This window comes from Pinus tabuliformis, chromosome 1_2, assembly GCF_031772625.1.
Source record: "Pinus tabuliformis cultivar Carrire ecotype Pingquan chromosome 1_2, CPIR1, whole genome shotgun sequence".
Lineage (NCBI taxonomy): Eukaryota > Viridiplantae > Streptophyta > Pinopsida > Pinales > Pinaceae > Pinus > Pinus tabuliformis.
In genome coordinates, this window is record NC_142298.1 from 721,448,794 (window position 1) to 721,470,674 (window position 21,881).

Consider the following 21,881-nt stretch of genomic DNA (forward strand, 5'->3'; position numbering starts at 1 on the left):
TGGTCTACAGACTCAAGAAATCTATCTACGACCTTAAGCATGCCCCGAGAACTTGGCATGTGAAGATGGATTATTTTCTCTTATCACAAAACTTTGAAAGATGTAAGTCTGATTCGAATGTTTACATGATTAGGAAAAATGATTCTCTTCTTATCTTAGTTTTGTATGTGGATGATCTCCTAGTCACCGGCAGCTTGGCTTCAACCATTGCTACAGTCAAGAGGGCCTTGCATGATAAGTTCTTGATGATGGACATGGGTCCATTACACTTCTTCCTTGGTCTTGAGATCATCCAGGATGCCACAGGCATCAAACTCTCTTAGGCTAAGTATGCACGGGATTTCCTCGAGAGATTTTGCATGACTGACTGCAAGTCACCATGGACTCCTTTTCTGTTTAGGGTCCACCTTGAGAATGGAGGTGACACTCCATTAGTTGACTCCACTCTCTACCGATATCTAGTGGGGAGCTTATTGTACCTCACCCACTCTAGACTAGATCTCTCATATGCAGTAGGACCAGTTTCCAGATACATGCAGGATCCGCATGAGCTACACTAGAATGCTGCCAAGCACATCCTTCTATATGTGTAGGGAACCATCACCTTCGGGATTCACTATGCAGCAGGCACTACATTGAATCTCCTTGGTTTCACAGATTCTGATTGGGTGGGAGACAACATTGATCACAAGTCCACCTCTGGATATTCACTCTGTCTAGGATCTAGCCCTATCTGTTGGTCGAGCAAGAAGCAGGCTGCTATTTCTCTCTCTTTAGCTGAGGCCGAGTACAGAGGAGTAGTCAACATCACCATTCAGGCTCTGTGGCTACAGCACTTCCTCACTGAGTTAGGCATCCAGTTCCACCAGCCCATTGTCATCTGGTGTGACAACCAGAGCACTCTCAAATTTTGCAGGGATCCAGTACAGCGGCAGCGGAAGAAGCACATAGAGATCCATATGCACTAAATTAGAGACTTAGTACATGATCGGGTCATTTATTTGCAGTTCTGTCCTTCAGCAGAATAGACTGCAAACATATTCGCAAAGACATTCACTGAGTAGACGTTTCGCTCTTTGTGCGATCCTCTTGGAGTGAAGGACACAGTTGTTTGAGGGGGGGTTTTCCCCATGAGGTTTTCCCTCTTTCCTCAATTTTAGTACATGTTGCAGTATATTTTGGGTGATCTTTGGCCTTAGTTGTCGGGCCCATTTTCTGTTTTTCCCCATAGTGGTGTTCAGGGGGGGTGTTGGAACTATTACACACCTACATGCAGACTCTTAGTTAGAGCATGGGACTACATGCAAGATTCCTTCTACATGATTTACTCCTTGATTTGATCCTTCTTTAACTCCGCAACTAGTTAGTTCTTCTACATGATCTGCTCCTTCTTTCACTCCACAACTGGCCAGTTCTCTCCAGAACTTGTTGTAGGTGTTGAGTCTTCTCATTGATCACCACTATGGTGCATTACCTTGGGATCTTCACCCAGTAATGCTATATAATGAGAATTGTAACCTATTTTCTAATGAATCATTCTTTTGTTCTTTCGATTTTCTTTTAGTTTTTTTGCTCTACAAAGTTGTGTGTTCAACCTTTACTAGCTAGATTCATCTGTGCAGGTTTTCTAACACATTTACAATACCTAATGGATTCCTCATGGCCATGAATTTTCTCCAGAAAGTGTTTTAGATTTACTTTATTCTAGAATTTGTCATTTTTCCTCTGCATTTTACGATATTCAATTGATATTCAAAACTATTGAAGTTTCGTTAGCTCGATGAAGACCGGGATAATTGGAGTGTGTCACTTTATCAATTAATTATATATTTTTTATTTCATGGACGTATGTTTCTTAATATATGTTAAGAACTAATAATCAAGACTACTCCACAGAGTGGTGTGTATATTTGAATGCATAAACCATCTGCTATTTCCATTTGTGGGATTATAAATCTAGATTATGACCGAAATCAGTATAATAAAAATCATATTAATTTGATCATAGATTTTAGAATATAAAGTAAATTAATTAATTATTCGACTTCGTTAATTTTCATCAAATTTATGTAGTGTTGATTGCACTTTGTGGCCCTGGCAATTCGTTGTGAATTAAAATGTTAAAGTATTGATTTGTTTAAAAGGAGACTAAGGTGGGCAAGGTAGGAACCGGAGTCGATCGAAGATTCATAGTGCTGAATATTAAATGGGCACTCTTATTTCTAAATCCAAGTTATTTTAGGTGGCATCATTATTATATAATACATTACATAAATTTAGACTCTTTCCTTGATGAGATCATTAAAATTTAAAGACACCAAAAATTCCATGGATTTTGTGAATTGGACTAAATATGAAACGAGGGGATTTATGAAACAACAAGTTCCTGTTAATGTCAATTGAAAAAAAAGGTCTAGAACTAATGTGTAAGTCAATGTCATCCAACCGACCAAAAATTTTTCAAGCTACCTGTAAATGAGCAAATACTCTCATGTGAACAAACTACTTGGTATACAGAACATCTTGCCATGGGTGCTGGTATAGGGGTTGTTTCAACTACTTTTTTTTCAAGCTACCTGTAAACGAGCAAATACTCTCATGTGAACAAACTACTTGGTATACAGAACATCTTGCCATGGGTGTTGGTATAGGGGTTGTTTCAACTACTTGTTGGTTGAATGTGTTCCTATAGTTTAGAAAGGAAAAAAATAATTATCACAACTGACCATGTCAAGAGATAATAAAGCTTGAAAATTTAAAAATGAGAATCAATAGCTCATGCGATTTCTTACCAAACTTGAACTTACTATGTGCAAGCCCACCCTGCACAAATATCACAAAAATGAGTGTTGAAAACACCATGACACACTTAAATACTTTGAGCTTATTTCATTTATTCCGCTAGGTAGGAAATGACAACAATTGATATAATTTTTTTCTTAAAAATCGATAAGCTCAATTTAAACCAAGACCAAACTTACTTATTTGGGATCACATATTTTGGAAACAAGGGTAAATTGATCTGCAGCAATTGATATAAATTTATTCTTAAAAATTGATCAGTTTAATGTAAATGAAGAAAATACTTACTTATTTGGGATTGCATCTTTCATAAACAAGGTTAAATTGATTTTTCTAATCTCCACTAAGTTTATCTATATCTGTTGACACCTAATCCTTGTGATTGGGTGAATTTATGTAAATAGATAAATTAGAAATATGAACAATCATCGGGAGATGAACTGAACAGTCTCTCCCTCATGTATATAATGAAGACCTACTTGACGGAATACGACACACGAATCATTTTTTGCCTTATGGATTTACTGCCTAGCCTGACATGGTAGCAGAGCCAACTCCTTTTTTTAGCTCTTATGTCCCTTGTAACTCCCTAGTCTGCTCTCCATATAGTTGTGCTGCTCCTCCATATAATTAGTTGTGCCCTCTATCTGCCATATTCCATATATTCAGACCTGCCCCCTCCACAATCACTGCTAGGTCTAGACGCTACATTACCTGCACTCTCTGGACTATCCACATAACGTTTTCTGCCATAATGTGGGACCTTGACTGTCCAATTATTCCAGTGCTCAAACATTTGTGAGTCCTAATCGATTTGTAGGATTTTTAATGTGGATCATAAACATCTCTGTCTGACTATCCTAGTGTGGCCATTGATGGGATCCCTAGAATTATCTTTTACGTCCATGCCCATCTTTATCCCAAAATAAAATCCTTAGTCATTTTCAGTAGTGCTCAAAGGTTAATGAGTCAAGGGGGGGCACCATAATCCCCACAGCAGAAATGGTACTGTTTTCAGGAATTCGACACCTGCTCGGAGGGACGTCGACTATTGGTGGCCTCCCAATTCTGAGAACTGGTAACTCCATGCACTTGTATGATATATAACATTGGCATATAACAATGGTATTTACGTTGGAATTGTGGTATATTAAAGATGTTGCCATTGTATGCCTAGACATTCATGGCATTATATTAACGATAGTCTTATTGAACACTGAAATTTTTTGACATAAAACATTGGTAAAGTTGGTATTTAACGCTGAATTTTTCTTGGCATAAAACGTTGGTAACGTTGGTAATGAATGCTGAAGTTTTCTTGACATAAAAAGTTGGTAACATTGGTATTGAACACTGAATTTTTTTGGCCATACGTTGAAGTTTTCTTTTGGCCAAGCGTGGTATACAAGAAACTGTTCACTGGTTTATGAGGAGCAAGCGTTGAAGCCGTGCATTGAATATATATGGTATTTTGAACTGTTTTTTGGTACGCTGTCCTATAATGTATATGTGAGTTGAGCCCTAATTTGTGCATGTTTTAAAATCACCTTTATGTGTTAAAACTTTTTGAAGGGCTGCATTGGGTGATCTATGTAAAAATAAAAATAAAAATGGGTCAGATATATATATCTTGGGTATTGATATTTGCTGTCAAGTTGATTATGTTGTACAATCATATCAAATGTATATTGTTTCCCATTAAGAGTAAAATTTTGCAGTAGAAGCTTTTTGTTATAAAATGCATTCAATCATATCCATGGTGGGAATAGTTCTCACTAGTAAGGAGAACTATCCTAAATGGTCCTGGATGATAAAACACACCCTCATTTTGGATGAGTTGTGGAAAGGAGTGTGTGTCGGAGATGGGGACAATGAACGAGTACAACCTAGCTTAGATAAAGAGCTCGCCATTTGGGAAAGCAAGAACAACAAAGCTTATTCATTAACCATAGCATCTGTAAATGAAGAGAAGAGTCGCCATATTTCGTCATATTCAACTCCTTTGAAGCCTTACAAAAGCTGAAATAACTCTATGACTCACATTCTGCACTTGAAGTTGTTCCACTCGTGATTAAACTCTTCACTCTTGAACTACAAAATAATGATCGTCTTGCTCTTGCATCTGAAGTAAAGTCTATAACGCATGATATCAAATCCACTAAGGTTGAATTGGATATTCCTCTTATCGCTTTTCTTAAGGCACTTTATCCTACTTACTCCAATTATCTTGAGTCATTGCAAGCAAATGGAAATCTCAAAGATATAACCTTTGACTCTCCTATGAAAAAGTTTTTTGAAAGAGAGAAAGATTTTGGAAAGAAGACAGCCCCTGAATATTTTGAAGAGGATGTGTGCCTTTCTCATAAAGAAAAGCATCCTGCTCAAGATTCTACAAGAGGAAGAGGTGGTCGAAGAGGAAGAGGAAGATATTTCAGAGGCAAGGGGGTCAGACATTCTCAAGGAGAAAAGGCAGATCTTCACTGCATACGCTGCAAAAGAAATGGATCACATGATGCATCTACATGCAAGCTACCATGGGACAAAATTGAGAAGAAAAGAAACCAAGAGAAGGTAAAACTGATGATACAGACAAAGGTAAAGCACCTAAATATGCTCACTATGTTGTGGCACAATGTAACATTGGAGTAAATGAAGATTTATTTAATGCTTCACTTGCTTCTTGGAAAAATGATTTGTTGCTTGATTCAGGAGAAACGAGCCACATGACTCAGAAAATATTTTTTTGAAGATTTCACTAACAATGTCGATGGAGCAGTATACTTTCCAGACCAATCAAAAATCAAGCCATCAGGGCTTCGCACAATCAGGCTTAAACTGCCTGGTCTTCCAGACTTTCTTCTGCATCATGTTATATATCTCCCACAACTCAAGAGAAACTTGCTATCCTTGGTCCACATCTACCAGCAAGGTCACTCCATTCATATGTTTGATTGCAAGCTTGAGGTAAGAAAATCATCTGACAACTCAATTTTCATGAGGGGAATAGAAGAAGAAAGGCTTCTCACGCTGCAACGAACTTCTGCTCGTGCACAACATCTCTCATACAATTCTTATCATGAAGAAGGTACACTACCATCAAGTTTATTATGGCATGCTAGATTTGGACATTTGAACTATGACAGTCTCCGTTTGTTGAAGAAAAATGGTGTTGCTAGTTTGCCAACAATTCCTAGGAAACTTCAGCAATGTGATGCTTGCATTCTAGGAAAGCATAGTGAAGAGTCTTTTCATGATTCAAATTCAAGAGCACATAGAAAACTTGAAATCATTCATTCAGATTTATGTGGTCCAATGTCTGTGCCTTCTGCAAATGGAAATAAATATATCATGACATTTATTGATGATTACACTAGAATGTGTTGGGTTTATTTATTGAAGAACAAATATGATGCTTTTCAAACATTCAAGAATTTTCATAAATGGATTGAAAATGATGCGCAATCTCATAATGGGTCTATTCGCACTGATAATGGAAAAGAATACACATCAAATGAATTTGAAAACTATCTTCGCCAACATGAGATCGAACATCAAACAATTGTGCCTTATAATCCCCAACAGAATGGTGTAGCTGAAAGAATGAATAGAACAATCTTAAATATGGTACGATCCATGCTCTTCTTCAAAAATGTAAAGATAATGTTTTGGGTTGATGTTGTTCTATGTGCTACATATATAAAGAATATATGTCCATCTAATGCTATAAGAAACAAGACTCCATATGAAATGTGGTGTGGACATGTTCCTTCGATAAATCATCTCAGGGTATTTGGTTCAACCTATTATGCCTTGATACCAAAGGTACATAGAAACAAACTTGTTGCTAGAAGTCGTAAGTGTATCTTTCTAGGGTATTCAAACACCTCCAAAGCATACCGCCTCTATGATGAAGTAAATAAGATTTTTTTTGTATCTAGAAATGTAGTTTTTCTTGAATCATCCAAAATTGACAATGTTGTTGAGCGGCAAGTTGATCGCTTGGATAGATTCACAAAAGCAAAATCATTTCAAGAATTTGATAATCAGATTCCACATCTTGAAGGGGGGATTCCTATACTAGATCAACATGTGGAATCTTCTTCTGAGGAACATTCTCCCCCACATGAAACTCCAACAACAGATGATGCTTTAAGTGATTTGATTGATAGAATTGGGAGACTCAATCTTGATTCAGTCCCAACTCAATCAACAGAGCAGCCTGGACCATCTGAGAAAGGTCCCCCAAAGTGGCTAACAAAGACACTTGAAAGTGTTCATCCTGATGAAGTTGGAAAGACAGGAACCAGGAATTCAAACCGACAGAATGGAGGTGATGTAGATGACTCTATTTCACCTGTTGATATGGATGTTTCTTATGATTGTGAATTGAAATTGTCTACAAATTTTGAACCAACTTCCTTCAAATAAGTTGCTTCTCATGATGAATGGAAAGAAGTGATGCAAAAGGAGTATGATGCCCTCATAAAGAATGGCACTTGGAAGATGGTTGACCCTCCATTAGGAATCAAACCAATTGGCTGCAAGTGGGTCTACAAGAACAAGTATAAAGTTGATGGCTCACTTGACAAGCACAAGCTAGGCTTGTGGCCAAAGGTCTTGCACATAAGGAAGGGGTCGATTATGAGGAGACTTTTGCCCCCACAGCAAAATGGGCTACCATCCGGACACTCTTTGGACAAGCAGCTCAGAACGGTTGGAAAGTCCATCAAATGGATGTAAAAATTGCTTTCTTGAATGGATATCTAAAAGAGAATGTTTTTTTGTCCCAGCCTAAAGGATTTTCTGTGAAAGGACATGAACAAAAGTATGCAAACTTGTGAAGTCCTTGTATGGCCTCAAACAAGCACTGCGAGCCTGGTATGAAAAACTAACTGAGAATCTTCTGAAACTCAATTTCAAACATTTTGATCTTGATGATGCAACTTTATTTGTCAAGAAAGTTGGAAAAACAGTTATATATCTTGTGGTATAAGTAGATGATCTTTGGGGGACAGGGAAGAATGAAAGCTACATTGCATCCATAAAGAAGGAATTTGGGAAAAGTTTTGAAATGACTAATTTTGGCTATGTTCATTACTATCTTGGCATTGAAATAACCCAACATCCAAAGTCCATATTACTTTCTCAAAAGAAATACATTGGATATCTGTTGAATAGGTTTGGCATGATAGAGTGCAATCCTCTTACTACTCCAATGGAAAAAAACTTAAAGCTCACATCTATTGAAGGAAAAGAATTTGAGGATGCAACAAAGTATAGATAGCTTGTAGGAAGTTTCAACTACCTAACTACTACCAGACCAGACATTCCGTTTGCTATTGGAATCCTCTCTAGGTTTATGCAAAAGCCTTGTGAGGGACATTGGTCTCCTACAAAAATAATTCTAAGGTACTTGAAGGGAACTCAAGACTTTGGAATCAAGTATACATAGGTGGATGACTTCAGCATGATTGGATACTCTGATTCAAACTTCAATGGAGACAAAGAAACTGGGGTATGAACATCAGGATATGCTATGAGTCATGGATCAGGAGCCATCCCTAAGAGATCATGCAAACACTCAGTTCCAGCAGATTCCACAACAGAAGCAGAATACGTGGCAGCAGATGAAGCAACAAAAGAAATTGTGTGGCTCAGGAAAATTCTTGAATATCTGCAGGTAAAACAAGTACAATCAACTCCACTCATGATTGACAATACCTCTGTAATAAAGTTGGCCAAGAACCCAAAATTCCATGATCGAATGGAGCACATCAATACTAAATATCATCTGATTCGACATCATGTTGAGGCCAAAACAATCCATCTTTATCATTGTTCCACAAATGAGAAAATTGCATACATCTTCACCAAAGCGCTTGGAAGAGAAAAGCTTGAATGATTCAGAATGATGCTTGGACTCACCAACATCCCTTCATATTAAGGGGGGGAACGTTGACACCTAATCCTTGTCATTGGGTGAATTTATTTAAATAGATAAATTAGAAATATGAGTAGTCATTCGGAGATGAATTGAACAGTCTCTCCCTCATGTATATAATGAAGACCTACCTGATGAGTAAGACACACGAATCATTTTTTGCCTTATGGAGTTACTGTCTGGCCTGACAATATCCTTGGATTCTTGAATGTTCCGCATTCTTGGTATTTCCAAGAAAATATCGTATTAACCATACAAAATTATGTACCAAATATCTCTCAAAAATGTCTTCCATGTTAATTTTCCAAAGCAGCGTCTTCTTCAACTAAATGATATAGTAGAAGAGGTATAAACAACATCGCAATGTCATCTTTTTTCCGCTCCCTTGGCGTTAAGTCTTCTAAATCGTTTTAAGGTTGCCCTACCCCAAAATAGAGTGTTAGTCCCCAAGCTCCTCACCCATCGACTGGTTGTTTTATCCCTTGCAAAGCAAATTCGGATGAAATGCGACGCATAATTTATTAAACATAGTCATCTAGTCATCCTATAACATTAGTCAAATTACTAAGCATAAGAATTTGCAGTGGTTGACGGTTCCATAAATGTGTTTATATCATGTAGCGCAAGAAAAATATGGCAAAAGTATTTTTGGAACTTCTGTTTCTAGAAAGTAGAGAATAAAAACTTATTACAATTACAGTGCTTAAGATGTGGATGACATTATATTGTTGGATCCACCAAAAAACATATGCAGAGATTTGTAGCTACACTTTTGTCATTATAGAAAACGCTCAAAATAGTATCAACAACTTGAAGATCAACATCTTATTATTGTGGAAACTTCTTTCAAATTCAATATTGTTGCTCGACTATTGTATATAAAAGCCTAGGCCAATAATGAATGGAGACATTCAAAAAAGTGGAAAGGATTTCATTTACAAATTTGTGAAATAAAAAAGGATTGCATTTAGAAACTTACAAAAGGAAGAAAAGGAAGTAAGGGGGTGAACCACACCACCAATGTAACAAAAAGGAAACAGTTTCCAACCTTATTAAACGACTTACAAAATAGACAAAGAACTACGCAAACACATTCCATGTTATTAGGAAAATTGATGATGACATAAAATACTAAACACAAGTCGATCATGAATTGAAATGAAAGAAAAACTAAGGGAACATAAGAAAACATACAACACTTGTCCCCATTATATCCCTTCTCTGATAACACTTCAAGGGAAAAAATAAAAACCTTTGGGTAACCATATGCACAACAAGATTAGTAGTAGGGCCAATTGAATAAGCACTAAAGCCAAGCTCGATTGCATAATCCACATTATAGAGCTCTTTTTTCCCTTAATAGAAGGGGGGCATGCCAAATGTTTGAAACATTGTATATAGTGAGAATGTTTTCGGCCTACAATAGTACGACAAAATCAAGTCTTGCATATCCAATGACATTCATGGAATCTAAATATATTTCAATGATCCCTTTTGAAACTGTACAAGTATTACTTACGAGAACATGGAAAAAATGTTATATTTTTTTCTTAATATTATTTTCCAAGGCCTGTTCAAAATAATAGTTATATTCAGTTCCAAAACATGTTCATATCAAATGGGCTTAAAACTTATCACAAATAAAATTAAAATAGAAGAAATTGACCTGAGCATTGTTACAAGCTATAATATTGGTTGTCAAACCTAATCCTCGAAGTTCATTGTAACACCCTCCTCCCAAGTCTACCCAAGTAATCAGCCAACTTGGGTAAAAATGTGACGAGAAGTTACTATGATATGATTCATCCTCCTAAGTCACATTAGGAAAGGGAAACCGATGGACACACACCATACAAACCTTCCACATCAATAATAGGACTCCTAGGAAACATCCCAACCTTTTTTGTAACCACCTACTAGGTCCCATTGAGATTTTAGACCACTTAACCCCCAAACGCTCCCATTATATGGGCATCACAACGTCCGAAAGGCTTTGGGTGCTCCCACTTCATGGCATTCCATCGTTTAGGGACTATCTTTATCTGTGTTGTGCTAGCATCCCTAGGATTTGAGCCACTTTTTCAGGCCTAGAACCCAGGTCACTGCCCAAAATTCATTGAAACCTTCAGAAGAGAAATATAACAAAAAATTGATGATGCAAATACAACTACTTAAACAAGCCCTTGATTGGACCCCTACTAGCCATGACAAGAATTTCGTCAATCATATCACAAATATGTAATATATAGGTGTAAATGACAAATTTAAGCATAGGGGTCTCATACTCATCTGAGGATCACTAACAAGCATTAAATCGTTAGCACATTATCTACAATTTCATCCATTAGGACATAAATGCATTTTTCGTTCATTTACAAGTGAAAACATGATGGGAGCCACACATAGCTACTTCCATAATACATGATCATAACCAAAATAATAACCAAAAAAATAACAAGGAAACAACAACCATATAATCTACATATAAACCAATACATTACCCTTAAAATAAAAAAGGAGAAATAACCTCATATTAATGATGCAAAGGCCAACCAGTTGTGGCACTTCCATGAACCACCCAACTATAGACATGGTTGAGCCAAAACTCTCTTCAGCCAGTCACCCCCATGGCATATTCCAACATGAATGTCCAGTCTCATAAAACAATTCAGTCGAAAATCATCCAGGGCTTCTACATGCTAGCAACCTCAACCCATCAAACATTGATTACACCTCACAGCCAGACATCACAAAACCATCATCATATTGGTCCCTACCTAATCCTTTCAGGGCTCCAAAGCATTTGTTCGAACCAAGGCATCTAAGACTAGTAACCCAACCCAACAAGGGCTTCAAAATCATTTTCCCAACTAAGGCTTCTAAGACTGGTAACTCAATGGAAGTTGTCATAGGGATTCCGGAGCGCTTGTCCAACCAGGGCTTCTTGGAACTATTATCTCAACTCAAGCTAAACGAAACATGAGAACGGACTAACAAAAAGAAATGAACCCATGACACCATGGCTATCCAGGAAATGGCAGGGCTAGGAAAATCCACTTTCAATCTAGGTAATCCTCCATGCTAGTGATAGATCATGACCTATAAACCACATGCATATGCCATGCATTCCAAAACTAGTGAGGAAAACATACATGCAACTTGGTACTTCCAAGAAAACGATGTTATAGCTATTGATCTCGATGTCCTCTTGAACTTTACTTCCCTTCCTTTTCCTTCTAGCTCCAAAACTCCAAGTATGCCACACTCCTCCAAGAGTTATCCAAGAAGACTTTTTCGTATCCAAGAGTATGAGACAGAGAGAATAGAGAGAGAGTTCCAAATATCCACGTATGTCCCACTCCTCCAAGAGTGCTCCAAGAAAACTCTAAGTGTCCAAGAGTATGAGAGAGAGAGAGTATAGAGTGAGTTCAAAAACTCCAATTATGCTACACTCATCCAATAGTGCTCTAAGAAAACTCTAAGTGTCCAAAAGTATGAGAGAGAGAGAGAGAATAGTGAGAGCCCAACAAAAGCCCATAAAAATCTTACGAGCTAATCCTTAGAATCCTTTTTATCAATGCGGCCTCTATTTTCTTCATTTTCTATTATTTTCCTTCAATTTCCTACTCACATGCAACCTGTGACCTTTCACCTCCATTTTCTCCTAATGTCCATTACTTTCATAAATAAATGTGCCAAAATTCCATTACCTTTCCAAAGATAGACATTACCTTTTCCAATTTCCTTAGCCATAACAAACCAAATGAACACCCACTAAGATGTTTTTCCCAACATTTAGGTTGGAATGAGTGTCCCATCAATCATGATTACTATTTTTCCTTTATTAACTCTTATTACATGGAATTTTAAACAAGGGTGTTACAAAACCCTCCACCTTGGGGGAACACCATCCTTGATGCTCAGAAACACCTACAACTAACAAGGTTTCTGTAAAAAAACATACTTCCCATGGAGCTTTATGACTTAGCTCGTTGCAATATTTATAATGATCAACTTGCTAAGAAGAAAAACAACACGATGACATAACAAGTATAACATCATAATGAAATGACACCCATACCACTTATTGGAGCTTTTTAACATAGCACATGGAAGTATTTAGATCCACATACATATGTACATATACCAAACATCACCAAAATATCTACCGAAAACATATACCAAAGACATATTTCAAAACAGCTGCTCAACCAACAAATAAGGAAGGATAGATAGCCTGCATATGACCTACCATCTCCCATGTAGTTTCATTGGACCCAAAATTCTTCTATTACACTTTAACCTACTCAATTGCTCAGTTCCATAGCATGAGAGTCTTTCTCTACAATATACACTGAGGCTTCAACTGGAATTCTCCACCTGGCTACACCTACAATACAGACCAATCAATCACATGATCAACATCTTTAACATACTTCTTAATTAATGACACATGGAAAACATGATGGAATTTCATTATTAGAGGCAGTGCAAGTCAATAGACTACTTGCCTGATCCTCTCAATAATAATGAAGGGTCTATGAAACCGGGGTGCAAGGTTGGTACATAATGCAATCTGTAAGAGGATCTTCTTCGGTTTTATACAAAATTACACCTGTTCCCCAACCCAGAACTCCTTGAACAACTTGTTTTGATCTACATATCTCTTCTTCCTATCATCAAATTGTTCTTGATTACCTGCATTTCCTGTTCCATTTCCACCAACACATCTAGGACAATAAACACCCTATTAACTGGATCGTTCCAATTGACGGGAGTATTGTAACATTTCCCATACAATTCCTCAAATAGACTCATCTTCAAAGGTTCATGATACCGATTGTTGTAAGCAAACTCTGTTATTCTCTTAACCTGCAAAATGATACCCAAATACAGAATATGCGAAGAAAAGATACCCTGAACACAGAATAGTAATGATTTTATTATTCAGAGAGTAATGTTCACTTGCCTCTTTAAGGGGGTAGCCTCTAATAGAGTAGCGCTCGATTACAAAATAAGACACGATGCTCCTCGCAGGGAGTCTCTATCCTTTATATATGACTCATACATGCAATACCATGGGCCAATACCGAGGGTTTTATTAATACCATCTATCTAATACTATGGCCCATTTGCAACTAACTGTGGTTCCGTCATTAATTGCAGATTAACCACTTACAATTATTAATATGGGCTTTATTGACTCTTGACTATGACGTGATCCCATTACATAAATAAGGGGGTTAGGGTGGGACCCTAACATGCCCTCCCCCTTAAGACTAGCCTTGTCCTCAAGGCTGAAGCTGCGGAAACTACTGAAGAATAGTGGTTGGTTCCCAAGTTGCATCTTCTAGAGAGGTGTCTTTCCATTTGACAAGGAATTCCTTAATCATGCGGCCACGCAGTTTCTTGTCTCGTGTGTCAAGGACCTGTTCGAGTTGAAGCCAGATGGACACTTCTTTGTCCAATTCAGGTAGACTGGTTTGAATTCTGCAATTGTTCCCAATCACTTTCTTGAGGCATGAGACATGGAAAACTAGATGGATTTTTGCAGTAGGTGGCAAGGCCAACTTGTAGGCCACTTCTCCAATGAGCTGAAGTACTTGATATGGTCCGTAGAATTTGGGAGAGAGTTTCTGACACCCCTTGTCTTTGAGTGATGTTTGCTTATACAGTTGTATCCGTAAAAAGTCCTGATCCCTAATTGAAATTGACGCTCTGAGCGATGCTGGTCAACCTGTTGCTTCATGCGGTTCTGTGCTTGATGAAGATTCTCTCGAAGATGGGCGAGCACGGTTGCGCGGTGTTGTAGGAGTTGATCCACTGCTTGTACTTTTGAGCATCCCTTGAGATACGTAGTAGGTGAAGGCAGGAGTTGACCATATACTACTTCATAGGGAGTCATTTTGGTGGTGGCATGATAGTTGGTGTTATACCACCATTCAGCCAGAGGTAACCACTGTACCAAAAGGTGTTGTTTTTCTGAAGTGAAACACATAAGGTAGGTTTCTAGACATTTGTTGATGACTTCGGTTTGACCATCTGTTTGCGGATGATAGGAAGTACTGAGTTTTAGTTGAGTGCCTTGTATTCTGAAGAGTTCCTGCCAAAAATTACTGGTGAAGATCAGGTCGCGGTCAGACACAATAGAAGTGGGCATGACATGCAATTTGAAGATCTGATCCATGAAAGATTGAGCAACCAAAGTTGGTGTAAACGAGTGGGGTAGGGCGCAGAAATGAGCATACTTCAACAGTCGATCCACAACCACCATGATGACTGACTTGTTCCCTGACTTTGGAAGACCTGTAACGAAATCCATAGAAACCTCCATCCAAATTGATGCCGGAATGGGCAATGGTTGTAATGTGCCTGGTGTGTTGACGGTTTCCCCTTTGTGGCATTGATAGACATCGCATTCTGCTACAAAGGTACGGATGTCCTTTTTCATGCCTATCCAGAAAAATGATCTTCTGGTGCGAGCATACGTCTTCTGAAAGCCCGAATGTACTGCAATGGGAGATGAGTGCAATTATGCCAAAATGCGACTTTTGAGGGTGGACGTTGGTGATATTACGACTCTGTCCTTGTAGTGAGGAATATCATCTTGCCACGAGTAGCCCTTGGTGGAATTTGGATCTACCTGCAATTGAGAAATGAGTTGGGAGAGCCCAAGATGTGAAAACCATTCCCTGCGAGCCTATTCAATCCATTCTAGAATGGGGAGGGAAATTGGTAGCAGAGTACTCTCCTCCTCAAATTGGCAAGATAATGCATCTGCTACACTATTGTCTTTCCCTTTCTCGTAAATGATCTCATAATCATATCCCAGCATTTTGGCGAGCCATTTATTTTGTTGTGGGGAGGATAGGCGTTGCTCGAAAAAATATTTAAGACTGTGATGATTTGTGTGGATTTGGAAACGTCGCCCCACTAAGTAAGGTCGTCAGGTCTCGACGGTAGGTAAGATGGCCATCATTTCCTTCTCGTAGGTAGATTGGCCTAGATTCCTCCCACTGAGTTGTTGGCTTGTGAGGGCCAGCGATCGTCCTTCCCGCATTAAGACCACCCCAATACCTGTACCTGAAGCATCACATTCAATGACAAAAGATTTGGTGAAGTCAGGTAGTGATAAGACTGAAGTGGAACACATGGCATTTTTTAGAGCTGTAAAGGCCTGTTGTGCTTCCTCATTCCAGAAGAATGAATTTTTCTTTAGGAGTTGGGTGAGGGGCTTTGATATGCGACCATAATTGCGGACAAATTTACGATAATAGCCAGTGAGACCCAAAAATCCTCTCAAGCTCTTCAAGGTCTTAGGTTGAGGCCATTCCTGCATTGCTTGGATCCTTTTGGGGCCCACCTTGACACCTTCACACCCCACAATGTGGCCCAAATAATCTACTTTTGCCATGCCAAATGAACACTTGGACATCTTGACAAATAATTTATGCTTGCGGAGCAGTTGCAAGAGTAGATCTACATGCTGAAGATGTGCAGCCCAAGTGCAACTATAGATGAGGATGTCATCGAAGAAGACAAGGAAAAATTTCCTGAGATATGGTTTGAGAATGTGGTTCATAAGGCTCTGAAAAGTAGAGGGGGCATTACAAAAACCAAATGGCATGACCAGGAATTCATAATGGCCTTCATGAGTTCGGAAAGCAGTCTTGGGAATGTTGACTTCCTTCATGCGAATTTGGTGGTAGCATGAGCGAAGATCGAGCTTAGTGACTAATTGAGCCCCATTGAGTTCATCCAGCAAATCATCAACCACCGGGATGGGAAATTTATCTTTGACTGTCAACTTATTGAGGGCCCTGAAGTGAGGACACATCAGCCACTCCCCATCTTTCTTGAGCACCATGACCACTGGGGATGAATAAGGACTAATGTTGGGACGAATGACACCTACTTCCAAGAGTTCCTTGATGATTTTTTCTATTTCATTCTTTTGGGTGAACGGATATCTGTATGGGCGCAAATTTGGGGGTTGGGCCCCTGGAACCAAGGTGATGCTATGATCATGTTCCCCTCCCGAGGGTGGAAGCTCATGAGGCTTATCAAAGACCGACATATGGTTATTTAAAATCTGTTGCATCTCAGGATGAATTGGCAGAGGCTTGGTTTCGACTACCTGGATGGAATTAAATTGAGCTACAACTCCATGATTGCCCTTTTTTAACAATTTTTCCATCCTATGCGAGCTGATGATAGAGGGGGCTCCCACCTGGAGTCCACGGAGGGTATGTGTATAGTTGTTCTAGTTAAAAATCATATATAACTCCTGGAAATCCATTGTGATTGGCCCAAGAGCGTGGAGCCATTCAGTGCCGAGGACAATGTCGCAACCCCCCATGTGTATGGAAAACATGTGGGTTTTCAACTGACAATCCCCCATTTGAAGTTTGACATTTTCATAGCGGCCTTCACATTTCATTGTGCCTCCATCTGCAATTTAAACTTGGAAGTTAGAAACTGCTCGTACAAAACAATGCACTGCTTCTACGACTTTTTTATGGATGAAATTATGTGTACTTCCACTATCAATGAAGACTAATACTGGGCGATGTTTAATAAAACCTGTGATTTTGAGAGTTTGAGGGGAAGAAATTCCTGCCAAAGCATGCAACGGAATAACTGGTTCGTCAGCGACATTGTCCTTTTGGTTGTCTTCTTCTAGCGGCTCATGTTCCTCCAATGGTGGATCTTCCTCTCTTGAGCTGCAGTCAGTGGCATCAATTTGAAAAAATTTGGGCTCTTTCGGCCATTTCCGCAGGTGACACCTTTTGGACCTTAAGTGTTTGAGTCGTGTTGTGAGCCTGTGGGGGGCAACCCTTAGCGGAGAAATTTAGGCGACTGTATTGGGCTGCTAATGCATGTTCCACGTTACGAGCTACCTTGCAAGCCTCCGCTCATGTGGGAGGGTGGTGCAGTAGGACATAGGATTTGATAGCTTCTTTAAGACCGCTGATAAAACATTCCATGTAGAACACATCTGAGAGACCCCAAGTGCGGAAAGCTAAGGCTTCAAAATATGTAATATATTCATCCACTGTACCAGTCTGTCAGAGCTTAGTAAGACGAGCCAAAAAAGATGATTGCTGGTCAAAGCGGTCTTGAAGAGCTTTGGTGAATTTGGGCCAAGTCCTAAAAGGTCCAGTGCAACGTTGATGTCATTCCCACCATTGCCACCTTTCATTGTCCAAGTACATGCTCCCCAACATAAGCTGAGTCTCATCATCGAAGATGTGATTCAGTTTGAAATACTGCTCCATTTGTGCAATCCATGCCGACGGGTGAGAACCGTCAAATTTATGCATATCCAACTTGGGAGGTCGCCGACTGGGTTGTTGGTGGGTGTGCCAGACGTGAGGAGAGTGGCTAGACTCACCCTCATTGTGTTCATTGCCATTATACGCCTCCTCGTGGGCTTGCTCCTTGCCCTTCTGGACTATTTTCTCGAACATGATACATAGTCCGCTAAGCTGAATGTGGAGGGATTGCACTGATTCTTCAAGTTTGTCCATCCTTTCATTGGCCATCGCTTGAGCTCTAGTTTCTACCATACACCAACCTGATTTTTTTGAAAATTGGGACCGCCTAATAAAATTTCACTAAGAAGTGAATGGTACCACCGTGCTCATCTCGTCGTCCTGATTCTGATGGGCTAGATCACCAATAAGCGCCCCGAAAGATTTTTTTATTTTTTTTTATTTTTTTTTTATTTTTATTTTTATTTTTTTTCTGAAAACTCCTAACGGAGTTTTACTCCTTACTTATCAATACTGCAATGGCCAAATCCTCAAAATGTCAATGCGGTCAAAAGTCCTGCGAAAATTATACCCCGGTATAGGAACCCTTCACAACGACTCATATCTGGTGGATCTGAGAGATCTGAATGGCAGATCTGATAGCTTTGGGTGGCAGAACAGACTGCTTCTACGGATCTGATGGATCTAATAGATCGGAATGGCTGATCTGCGAACTCGAGACTACGGGACTGATGTCTGTTGCTGCTGCACCCCTTTGCACAAGCGGATCTAGAAGAGATGATGTGTGATCCCCCGATAGAAAAGGGAACTATGGTCTTGAGGAGTGTCAGGTGCTACAGATCGCAATATACATAAGGGTCTGGCAGTAGTACTTGGCCCAATGTTTCAGGGCTCTAACTAAGGAGGATCGACCGTACCCTTAGCTGTACAACCCGACTACCCTATCGTACGGGCGAGTAATCTCTCAAAGTGTTGTTCTCGGTGTACTGTAGCCGCAAGACGGCCGACGGTTTATCTATGGCGAGGTTTCAAGGGAGCCTAGGGGGCTTCCAATATACCCAGAGGGTACGTGGAAGACAATCCGTGCGCGGTTCTGTCTAATGCGCTACTACTCGGGGGGGTACCCACAGGGGTTACAAAGGAGTCCAACAGACGTGACCACCTCTTGTATTTCTTGCGTGCATGCCTCCCCAAATCCGCAAGTTTATGCGCTCAACGACAGATCCCGTGGTTTAAAGATGTCGGAACACGTCTCTAGCCAAAAAAAAATTTGCTAAGAAATATAGATCCCACCGGCCCTGGAAAGTGCTCTGATACCACTTGTTATGCTCTTAACTTGCAAAATGATACCCAAATACAGAATATGTAAATAAAAGATACCCCGAACACAGAATAGCAATGATTTTATTATTCAGAGAGTAATGTTCACTTGCCTCTTCGAGGGGGCAACCTCCAATAGAGCAGAGCTCGATTACAAAATAAGACATGATTCTCCTCGCAGTGAGTCTCTATCCTTTATATATGACTCATACATGCAATACCACGGGCCAATACCGTGGGTTTTATTAATGCCATCTATCTAATACTACGGCCCATTTGCAACTAACTGTGGTTCCGTCATTAATTGCGGATTAACGACTTACAATTATTAATATGGGCTTTATTGACTCTTGACTATAACATGATCCCATTACATAAATAAATTGGTTAGGGTGGGACCCTAACAAACTCTACTAGTATAAGGTAATATTCCCACTTCCACGGCTCATGCATCACATACATCCTCAACATGTCATGCAATATCTTATTGACACTCTCTACCTGTACATATGTCTGCAGATGATAAGTTGTATTGAAGGCCAACGTTGTGTCCAAACCTGCAAACAATTCCTTCCAAAACTTGGAAGTGAATTTCACATCATTGTCTAACACAATATCCTTCATAACTCCATACAATTTGACCACGTCCCATATGACACCTTTGCTACATTGGTAGCTAAGAATGTGTACATATTTGGAATGAAGTGCGCAACCTTTTTCAACCTATCCACCACTACCATGATGGAATCATGTTGTCTCACTAGCCTCGGCAACCCTGTCATAAAATCCATGGAAGTAACCTCCCATTTCCATTCCGAAATCACAATCTACTATAGTACTCCACCTGGATGCTTACAGTCTTCCTTCACCCACTGAAAATAAAAATACCTAGCCACAAGCTTCGTTACATCCTTCTTCATATTCAACCAATATTAAAATTTATTCACTGCAGTTAATGTCTTATGATAGCCTCGGTGACCTGAATATGGTTTCGCATGAAACTCCCTCTCGATCACCTTCTTGAGCTGTCTATTATTTGGCACATATATCTTTTCTCTAAATCTAACCAATCCATCTACTGTGAGATGATAGTCCACATCCTATGCACCTGCATCTATACCTATACCTCTGCCACTACCTATATCATAACCTGTACCTGTACCTATACTACCAAATGTACCTACACCTGTACTTGTACTACCACCTATACCTGTACCTATGCCACTATTTGAACTCTATTACAACCGGTGCAAAATATCCATATGCCTAACATCCTGTTGACCTACCTTCAATATCCTATCCTCTAGGTCTTCCCGATAGGATCTCATAGCTGCTAAGTTATTTACTTGTATCCGTCTGCTAAGAGAATCTACCGCCCCATTCTATTTAACTTTGATATACCTGATATCAAAATCAAACTCATTGATCGTGGCCAACCGTCTAGCCTACATACCATTTAGATACAGTTGGTAAAATAGATATCACAAACCACTCTAATCACTCATTAATACAAACCTCCTACCAAGAAGATAGTGCCTCAAAAACTTCAATGCATGTATGATAAGTGCCAACTCGAGGTAGTTCTTATCATTCTCATTTACTTTTCATGACTCATAGCATACCACCTCTCCATCCTGGATAAGGACTTCACCAAGTATTCTCTTGCAATCATTTGTGCATAATACAAACTCTTTGTCAAGATTTGCAATCTTTAACATTGGTCCATGTGTCAACAACTGCTTGAGCTGGTTAAAACTAGCCCCAAACTCCTTTTTCCATTCAAACTTCTTATCTTTCCTTTATAACGATGTAATAAACTAAGAAATATGTGAGAATTTCCTGATGAACTTCTTGTAGTAACCTTCCAATCCTATGAACGATCTCACCTTAACTACATTTTTGGGAGCTTTCCACTTCATGATAACTCTTATCTTCTCTGGGTCGACTACTATAAAATACTTAGAAACTACATGTCCCAAGTAGTGTACCGTAGTCTGAAAGAAATTGCACTTGTTGAGCTTAACATACAACTGATTCTCTCTCAACAATCTCAACACTACTCCTAATGCTCAGCATGCTCTTTTTAATTTTTCGTATATACTAATATATCATCAATGAACACAATAACAAACATGTCTAAGCACAGATGCAATACACTAGTCATCAAGCACATAAAGGTAGCTAGAAAAGTAGTTAAACTAAATGAAATGACAACAAGCTCATAATGCCCATATGTGGTCGAGAAAGTTGTCTTATAGATGTCCTTTTCTTTAATGCGTACCTGATGATATCCAAATCAAAGATCAATATTCGAGAACATTGTTGCTCCATTCAACCGATTGAACAAGTCATTAATACTTGGTAACAAATACCTATTCTTGATGGTCACATTGTTCAACTTCCTGTATTCAATGAATATCATGGGAGTACCATCTTTCTTCTTCACAAACAATATCGATGTGCCCCATGGTGATAGACTTCTCCTAATGTATCCCTTGTCCAACATTTCCTTCAACTACAACTTCAACTCTATCAACTCAGGT

General features: G+C 39.2%; 1 pseudogene; it reads left to right on the forward strand.

The window, feature by feature from the left end:
• Positions 1–3,804: 3,804 nt before the first annotated feature.
• Positions 3,805–21,881, forward strand: part of LOC149207784 (protease Do-like 7 pseudogene) — a 32,306-nt pseudogene continuing 14,229 nt past the window's right edge.